We start from the raw sequence: 11,128 nt of genomic DNA on the forward strand, positions 1-11,128 counted from the left end.
TGCTCTACACGTGTTGGTTAGTGAGTGACGGGAGGTCACTTCGGTAACATTGGTAACTAGCAGTCAGACGAGTCTTCAAGACTGTTGAGGATGGAGTCATGATGATGATCATTGAAGATTAAACAATATTGAGAAGTGACACCTATGCCGATAGGTTCGAGGCAAGGATAACCTCTTATTTTCATCGAGAAGCAAGGCCTATAATGTAATATCTTCGAGTCGCTAACTCTCGTGTCGATTGACACCGCCTTTCGTGTCGACACAAGAGTGTCGGCTTGCCCGACTGGTCGGAATGTCGTCTTGTCCCAGCTAACAACCGTATCTCTAGTAGATATAAAGATGTCAGCTCGTCTGGGAGGTTATGACCTCTTGTGCCGATTAGCACCGTTCCTTGTGTCGACACTGTGGTGTTGGCTTGTCTGGTTAGTCAAAATGTCGACTTATGAGATCATATATCCGTGGAACAGATATACCCCATAACAATTATTTATGCTATTTTATATTTAAATATTTTCTTAGTTAATTTTTATATATTATTTACATTTAATATTTACATATTTATTATATTTCTTACTTAAATGAAAAATATATATTATATTAATATTAAATATTTAAAAAATTTACATGTTTAAGATATGATAATTAATAAATGTATTCAATATTTAAAACTAAATATGATTAAATGATATTGATTATTAAATATATTTTATTTTATGCATTTAGTATATTAATTAAAATAGTTAAAAGTAACTATGTTTAATATTTTATTAAATAACTATATAATATTAAATATTAATATTAATAATAATTAGAAATGTCTTGTAAATATTAGTTAGTAAGGTTTTTTTAAATGTGGACGCATTAAATTATGGGGAGAGAGAAAATCCTTCGAAGAAGATCACAACCCTCTAATTTTAACATGGACTTTTTCATGGATTTTTTTCACTAGATTGTATAGAGTTCGATTGGAGTTTGAGTTTTGAAATCCTAGCCCTTATCATAATCCTAAACAAACAATAACATCATACAATTAAAATCCAAATTCTAGTCCTAACCAATAACACCATACAGTTAAAATCCAAATCATAGTCCTATACCAATAACACCTAAAAGTTAAATCCTTAGAAAAGTCCTAGTCCAAATACGAAATCCATAAGCAATAATCACAAAAAAGCAGAAACAAATCCGGTGCTGAATTTCTACTTTACGTATAGTGAAATCTAATTAGAAATAAATATAAGGATTTCGGGAAAAAAAACTTATACAATGCGTTGCTTCTATAGCTACATACATGTGGATGCGAAGAATACACCCGAAATAGAGAAAATTATGCAGTTAAGTTGCAAGTACTCATTACTTAGTGTTGATGCATTTGAACATATATTATCTACATTGGCCCCCCTCGCATGAGCAATTAACCTCCAACGCTTGAAGATGTCAAGCGGAAAATGATATCCATGGAGTCATGGTGCGCACCATGTTGATAAGTGATAACAATGTAATAATCATGAACATCATACACAAGCAATGCCTCAACGGGTCTAGTTGAGACCATAGGATCGAAATGAATGCTCAATATTTTGCATAAGTTTATTTCTATCCAAGTATGTATGGCTTATAATTTAGACGAATATAATGTGGCTGCGAACTGGAAAAAATTATATATACTTGTGTGATAGCCGATAGACATTCACCCTTTGGACAATGTGGCTGCGAACTGGAAAAAATTATATATACTTGTGTGATAGCCGATAGAGATTCACCCTTTGGACATGTATTATTGGGGGCATAATGATGATGATTAAAAAATCAATCAATAATATAATAGGATGATTCAAAAATCAATCAATAATATAATAGAAAGACATTAGAAGGAAAGAAAGATTGATGTTGAAGATATATCAAATTGTTTATATCTCAATCTTCATTTGGCAGAGGATGGAACACTCCGGCATCGGTCATTTGTGAAAATACCCTAAAGGGCGGGTGAATATGGCATTTGCTAATCTAATCCGGTATTGATGCCAAATAAAAACTTATTAACAAATATCCTAGCAATATGATGTGTACAAGTGATATATGCAAGGATATACAAGGATAAACAATATAGTGGGCAATAGAGATGATACAACAAACAATATAAAAGTATACAAGAAAATAAGTGTGCTAATGTCAAAACTCAAACGCAAAGTAAATGATCATGGAGTTCGGTTGACCCACGACCTACGTCTTCGCTCCTCACCCTCGAGGAGAATCTCCACTATATCAAAATACTACACAATCGATTTTCAACGCTCAGCGATAAACGTTTACAACTCACACAATTATCAATACACAACACACTTCTCTAAGTGTTGGCCTAGCTCGTGTCACCTTCCCCAAGTGCTTGGATTTACCACCTCTCACTAGGCTTTACTACCAACGCCATTCCTCTTGAAATTGACCCAGTCTCTTATCAACCACTTCTCTAAGTGTCCATGTGTATTACAATGTGTTCTTTCAACAATTAAGCACAAGAAAATAGTTTGTTCTCTAATACAAGATGAGAACTAAGTGTAACCTCACACTCAATGAATCACGCCCACAATCCAAATATACTATATGTGAAATACTTAAGCTCAAATGGTTGTGTGTGAAAAGCAATGAGTAAAAATAAAATTAAAATTCAATTAAATCTAGCAAAAATATATATGAGAATCAAAATAAGAACATGCTAGATAAATGTGTTTAGAAAACTTCTCTAAAACAAGAGAGGTAGGAATTTGAGGTTGAAATCCTCAGGAACGTTGTTGCAATTCTTCTCTTATGAAAAATCTCTTCACACAAATAAACTACACTTGATTTTTCTTTGAAACTCTTAAACAAAACTTGCAAAACTTGTTTTTAAACACCCTTCTTGGTTACTGAATAAATGAGGGCTGAAAGATATTTATATGCACTCAAAACAATAGCCCAAATCTCATGAAAAACCTCAAAACCAACAAAACCCACACAATCCCGGAGTATGGAAATTTGACCGTTACAGTACTTTCGGTCGACCTATAGACTATGGTTGGTTGACCGACAATATGACCGTTGACAGACTAAAACGTTGCAAGCTCATTCGGTCGACCAACAATGTTGTATCGGTCGACTGAAACTATGCCATCGGTCGACCAAACGTTGTGTGTCGGTCGACTAATGACTGATTGTCTGCAGGATCTGTAAACAGACCCTCTAGTCGGTCAACCGACGGGTAAAACCTGGTGGATCAGAAACGGATACTTCTAGACACAGTGATTTTAGTTGAAAATTTAATTTTATAAATTCAAAATAAAATAACAAATAAACTCTAAAAATAGTAAAAAATTGGAGAATGATTATAAACATGAAAACAAACATGTTTGAGAATAAATATTTGAAATCTCATTTTCAGTTTGTGAAAACTTGTCATTTTGCAAAATCGGTCAAAATATGAATTCGTTTAAAACAGTTGATTTTGACAAAATGATCTCAAATTAGTTTGAAACTTCTTTTAAATAGGCTAATAAACTTTATAAAAGATATACACTAGTTATATTAAGTTATTAATCCACATCATATTATTTTACAAATCGGTAAACCATACAAACTTGTTAAAACTTGATTTTGATGAATTTCTTTTAAACAAGTTTTGAAATACTTTAAAATAGATTTATAGACTTGAATGAAGATATAAAATCATGTTGTTAATGTTGAAATCTAGAAGATAAGATGAATGTGGACATTACTTGAATATGGACAATTAATTAGGTAACTCTTCATTAGCTCATGTCCTTTAGTCTTCCTATTACCCATCTATATAATGTATGCCATGGACTACAAAATGTATGGTGAAATGAAGATGAATAAAATGAGATGATCACATACTCCCTATCTCTTCTCTTCTCTATTTATTTACTCTTACATTTCATGTTCGATTCTTACTTATGATATGTTTTATTTACTCTTACATTTCATGTTCGATTCTTACTTATGATATGTGATGTATGTAGATATAACAACAAGATTACAACTTATGATATGTGATGTATGTAGATATAACAACAAGATTACAACACGTTATCAGCACGAGTGGCTCTAGCTGAATTTTTTTTATCCCTTTTCGGGAGATTAAGGTGGAGTGTACTATGCATAAGAATGATGGGAGTTTGGCTTCCTTTATTAGGTTTCGGGTTCAGCATGATAATGCCTGCGGACCCATGAAAGGAGAGATCTGATATCACCCTGAGATATGACTGTATGAAGTTTCTGTGGCTGATAATTGGTAGTTTTACTTTGTTTTGATTATAGACGTTGATTGCGATTAGTTAAAAGTTATATTATTTGTTGCTAATAATGGATGATTTTGACATATGTTATCTAGTTTTCAATGCTACTTGAATCATGATATTTAATTGTTATATCTAATCTGCATAATGATGAGAGTATTCAAATTGTTCCGTATGAATTATGGTCGCTGAAATTTTGAGGACTCAATTTAAGTTTGTATGTCCATAACTAGCTTTCTTTGGGCAAATGAGATCAAAAATATGTAATAGCTGAACTTTTCTTAGGTTTTTGCATATTAATCTAATTTTCACAGCGGCACGCACTTGTGAGATCTTCCATTACCTGTTCAACATGAACCTTTCGTTTTTGGAGTTTTCAGAGTGATCTCTCTGTTCATTTTTATTATGTTTTGATTTAATTCTTTTTAAAAAAATAAAAATAAAAATAATATATATCTCAAATAAACGACAGAATGGAGAGGGTGTCCTCTTTTAAGGTTACAATGGTCTTTTTGGTTATTACCTAATAATCTGTACCGTAGACTTTCGATACAGGAAATGTACCCGTATCAAATACATATAACAGATGTATCTTGGTTTACAAGTTAAAAAGTAACTGTATAAATGATAGTTTGACAATTATATTTAATTTGTAAATGCATCACCAAATTCTTCATAAGAAATATTATTAATCATATTTTGCCCAAGATGACCCAATTGCTCATGCCAGAATTTAAAAGAATTTGGGTCCCTAAATCTCAAACTCATCGCAACATGGTATATTTTAGGTTATACAAATTCTAAAGTGTATAAATAAGAACCACATAGGTTCACAAGAGTTTAAAGCAAACTCAAGTTAAATCAAAATTGTCTGACAAATGCATATAATCCAAATATAGAAAAACCAAATAGTTTACTTTGACCATCTCGATAAGATCCACTTCAATGTCCACTATCTCCCCCTCGTCCAAGCTTATGAATATTAGTTTGAATTATGACATGTGCTTCAGGCTCTACGTGTGAACCAATTAAACTTGCATTATGGTTTCTCATAATAGCTGGTTGTGTTTTTAACAACTACTAATGCAAGGATTAGTTCATAATGCTTAATATAATTTTTTAGTCTTGTACTACTACAAGAGTACAAGGTTACTTGTTGAATTGCATTTAATCGAGGATTTAAAATCCAAAAAAATGGCTACAGGATACGATCTCCTACTATGTTCATAGCTCCCCCTTGTCCACACGTATAAGTAATTTTCTGAATTGTAAAATGTGCTACAAACACAACTCGTAAGCTAACTAGTCTGACATTGTGATTTCTAATCATCAATTGGTTGTGCTTCTCTGCGACTACTAATGTAGATATCAATTCAGAATGCTAAGTGCAACTCTTGGTCATATACTGCTGCTGAAGTACAATATTATTTGCATGTAATGGGAAAAAATCTTTTCGACCAATTCTGCGAGCTTCACCCGCTAGATAATATGGCACATGGTTGAATCATATTTAGTTATGTATTTGAAATCCAAAAAGTTCTGATTCAGTCTGCCAGTTGTGTTTGAGGGAAGATTATTGGCTTCCATATATCAAAGCAATCCTTCAGGGATTGCCTAGAAAAATGAATACTTTTTCAGTGAGGCATTAATTTTTTACGTCTTAATTGATAGAGAGAAAATTTAAAGTGTTTGTCTTCTGGACAAAGATACTTAAAGAATCAAGAGATATAATCGTGCAAAAATCATAAGGGTGTCCAGTAAAAATGAACGTTCGAGGCCAAAGATAAGCAATAATTACTATCATATATCACAGTGCACTAATCATGTGGACGAAAGATTAGTGCATGAGAACTTATAAATATTCACATTTTAATAAGATCACACATAATCACCAAAATCATGAAGCTCCTTTTTCTAAAGATCTTTTTTAATAAGATCACACATAATCACCAAAATCATGAAGCTCCTTTTTCTAAAGATCTTCATAAAGGTTATCTTTCAAATATTTGCTTCTAATCACCAAAATCATGAAGCTCCTTTTTCTAAAGATCTTCATAAAGGTTATCTTTCAAATATTTGCTTCTAGCAAAGTAGTCTGATATTAAAACTCACACAAAATTTTCAATGCTCGGACGATCAATGACCATCACAAACTCAAGCAAGCAGAAATTAAACAAAGGCATAACTAGTTTGCGCTATCCTTTATTCTAAACTCAAGGTTGCCAGATCCAAAACACCACCAAGGCAATTTTGAATAGAAACTAATATTGCATAATATCAGTGGAGAAGAATAATCAGTGCAATTAGCAATAAAAAATGGACCATTTATGGACGCCAACATGAGCTTTAAAACCCACAACTTAATTTTAAGTTTTCATGAGGCTTAGATTTTACTTCAAGCAAACAAAAAGAATATTTATAGCAAAAGCATCAAATTGATATATTATGATAATTTTTCATGATTGATGCTCTATCTATTCATTCTCTAGACTAGATAGCTGGTATGTTTAATTTTCTATTTTTTTACTCATTTTACAAGTAGACAAGGTATTTTCGGTAGATTGTAATGTGATAACAATTGATAGACAAAATATGTTGATTGGAAAACTGATCCCCTAACCTTGTAGGATAATCTATATATGAAGACTAAAGGTCTCATAGTAAAACATACGAAAATTATATGCAAAAGCAACTGCATATAATCATACGGAATATCCTTCTAACAAACTAAATAGACAGAAATATACATAAAAAATGTCGTGATGCAATGTTCGCCACTGAATACATGTGACAGGAATCATACCCTACCACCTACACTAACAGGATGATAGAAGTTACATTCCAGGCTAAAGCAAATATCTTATGAGTACAAATTGTAATCCAGATGTGCAAAACCATGACGAGCCTATGGAATTCAAGAAGGATATATGCCCAAACCTATCAGCAACTTTTGAAAACTACAGAAATGAGTTCAGCCACTTTTGAAGGTCAAAATATGCATCAAACTAAATTAAAAAAATTCTTTTCCTTGATATTTGTACTTTTTCATTTAAGTTTTGTCTTCATATGTCTGATCAAAATCATGGTCAGCACGTATGGTTACCTCTTACCTTAAGCTTATGAACCATATATCAGAAAACTGACGATTATAGACGATTACCGAATATCATTCTTACTTGCAGAAGAGTAAGCTTGATTATATACCTTTTTTTATCACACAAGAGACAAAAATCATTCTTACTTGCAGAAGACTAAACCCACTTGTGGACCGAATATCTCTATACATTTTGGATATAAAAAATTGTTTTATTATTATTATTTTTTAAAAGGAATACTAAGGTAATCATTTTGATCAGAATAAAAGCAAAATAAGAAAGTATCATGTGGAAATTGTTACCTTGTAAGAGGTGTACACTGAAATATCTCGTAAGAGGTGTACACTGAAATATCTCGTAAGAGGTGTACACTAAGGTAATCACTCTAAACGAGGCATTGACATCACGAAGTAATGTCCAAGGGGGAGTGTTGAAATCTAGAAGATAAGATGAATGTGAACATTACTTGAATATGGACAATTAATTAGGTGACTCTTCATTAGCCCATGTCCTTTAGTCTTCTTATTATCCATCTATATAATGTATGTCATGGACTACAAAATGTATGGTGAAATGAAGATGAATAAAATTAGATGATCACATTCTCTCTATCTCTTCTCTTCTCTATTTATTTAATCTTACATTTCATGTTCGATTCTTACTTATGATATGTGATGTATGTAGATATAATAACAAGATTACAACAGTTAAGTCTATAATCCAAAATAGAGATAAATAAAAAATAAACGATAAATCAAAACAATTGTGTGTGTATGAATTTTGAGCTCTAAATATAAACATACAAAGTATAAAATTAAAATACTATTACCCAAGGCAAATAATCTTCAATATAGCTCATCTTGGTTGTGGATGAAGCGATGTTGTGATCTTGACTTGAATTGCAAAGCTTCATTCCGATTTTCTCTAACCTCCAAAGGATGTCATCGTTAAGCTTAATTCCAACCAACCGCCAACACGGATTTTTGTGTATGATACTTAACAATAAAATGCAAACACTCGACAAACGATGTTAGGAATTATTTGTTAATCATCAAAATTAGATTATATAATAAGCTCATAAAAATGAGACCTAACAATTTGCTTGCCATATTTCTTTTGCGTGTATATGTCAAGTGCGCAACATATTATGCAATTAAAGAGGCTACTCATTAAGACAGGGAATACGCAAGACACATTATTTTTATTATTCGTATGCTTTGAACTTGCTTAGTTTAGTAGCTTACAAAAACATGTTATTTTGTGTAGAATTGGGAACGATGGCGACAAAGTTCGAAAGAATTGAAGCAGGGGTCAGTTTTTAACCTTTGGCCGGTCGAACGCGGCAACATGTGCGGTCGACTGGAAACGTGCATGAGTACAGGATATATTCTGATTTTCTATCCGGTCGACCACGAAGATTTTGGCGGTCGACCGCATAATTTTTTGTGTTTTGTCTGGTCGACCGCGAAGACTTCGGCGGTCGACCGCCTGTTGGTTTTGGACCTGGGTTTCGTTTCATGTTCTGATTTGGTTTGTGTTTTGATATATATTGAAACACGTTTTTAGGGTTTTTAAGGCAAAAAGAAGAGACTTTTGAGCTGTGTATTTGTGAGATTTGGTGAGAGATTTGAGAGCTTTTTTTGAGAGATTAATTTGTGAGTTTTGAATGAATTTGTAATCTCTATTTGTACTCTCTCTAATAGTAAAATCCGTCCCCTCCTTGCCCCGTGGACGTAGGCAACTTGTCGAATCATATAAAATTTATGTCTTGTATTGTTAGGTTCTTGTTTGACCTATTGATTGTGATTTTATCTCAGTTTGGTTGTGTTCGTTTTGGCTGCGAACAACATTTTGACTGTCAAACAACTGCATGAACTGTTTTATATATTCAGTAAGAAGACGATTATATTGAGTTAGGGTCCGTTCGTTTCGCAAAAAAAAAACTTGGAAATTAAAGAATAGGAAACCTATTTCCTATAATAATTGTTTTGAGGTTGTTTGGTTGGGTTAAAAAAGAAGGAAATTATAGAATAGGAGATGAGATGAGATGAGTTGTCACCTTATTATTGGATGATGTGAGTGATTTTAAAAAAAAACTTGTTTTGAGGTTGTTTGGTTGGTTAAAAAAATAAGGAAATGAATTGGAGGTATATTATTGGATGATGTTTTGAGGTTGTTTGTGTTTGGTTCATTTTGAAAAATAAGAAAATAGATGAGATGAGATGAGTTGGAGGTATATTATTGGATGATGTGACACATACTTAAGGAAATCAATTTCTTGTTTTTTTTGAGGAAATGGATGGAAAGGAAGGTTTAATGAGATGAGATGAGTTGTCACAATATTATTGGATGATGTGTGTGATTTTTAAAAATGGGATAAGATGAGATGTGATGAGTTGGATGATGTGACACATTTCTTGTGTTTGGTTTATTTTTAAAGGTAAGAAAGGAGATGAAATGAGATGAGTTGGAGGATAAAAATAATATTTTATTGGATGTTGTGAGTGAGTTTTAGGGATGAAAATGGATAAAAATATTATTTTATTAATTTCCTTGTACCGATTTTCTTTTTTTGGTTTTTAGGAAACCAACCAAACAGCCCCTTAGTCGAGCTCAGAAGTGAGAGTGTGTTGGACCCACGACTCGAGTACCTAGGCCGAGCATAATTCAGATTGAAGATCAAAACAAATCTAAGATGTGATAAGGCTAAGATTTTGACTAGACGCAGCTTAGTCAAAATTGAGTTTGCACTATATGATTGTTTTCTTAGACTTTGTTTGGATATCATAATATTTTTCTTATTATGCTTTCGTAAAAAACATCATGATATTGTATTTTTCTCTTAAAATGTTTTCAAAACACCATATTATGTATTTTTGATCAACACTAGTTTGACACATTATAACATTAGTATTAAACATATTATTAATATATTATATATTAATTATAAAAATATATATTGTAAATAAAATATTATAATATTTAGTTTATATTATTATAGTATTATAAGTATTAAATATAATGCAATATAATATTGTATAATGTATTATAATATTATATTATACTTTAATGAGTTATATTATATTATAATATTATTATATTATAATTATTATATATTATTATTAAATAATTATATATCTAATTATTTTGGTATATCAATTTGTTATTGTTGTATATTATATTATGAATATATTATTTTTACATTAACATTTATTAGTAATAAATTATTTTACTTTATAGTAAATTATATTATTTATTACATAATATATTAATATTTTATATATTATATTATATTTACTATACAATATGTTATTATAATATTATTATTATATTCTTATGTTATTATTAAATATGTTACTACTATATAATATTTTATAATTATTAATTTATTACAATTTATTTATTAAAAACTTAATAATATTATAGCAATTATACTATTGCATAGTATATTATTATATCATTATTATATTATAATTTATTATCAATAACATTTTTATTAATTTTTATTAATTTATTTATATTTTATTATTATTTATTTATGATATAATACAATATTAACATATTAAATATTGGTATTTAATACGTTATTATATTATTATATAAGATATTATAGTGATTATATTTTTATATTTTTTAATAAATATTACTAATATATTAAATTAACTATAATATAGTATAGTATAGTATAATATAATAAGCTTGTTGATAATAACTCTATATTAATTATATTTAATATATTATGTT

Source organism: Asparagus officinalis, chromosome 7 (assembly GCF_001876935.1).
Source record: "Asparagus officinalis chromosome 7, Aspof.V1, whole genome shotgun sequence".
Classification (NCBI taxonomy): domain Eukaryota; kingdom Viridiplantae; phylum Streptophyta; class Magnoliopsida; order Asparagales; family Asparagaceae; genus Asparagus; species Asparagus officinalis.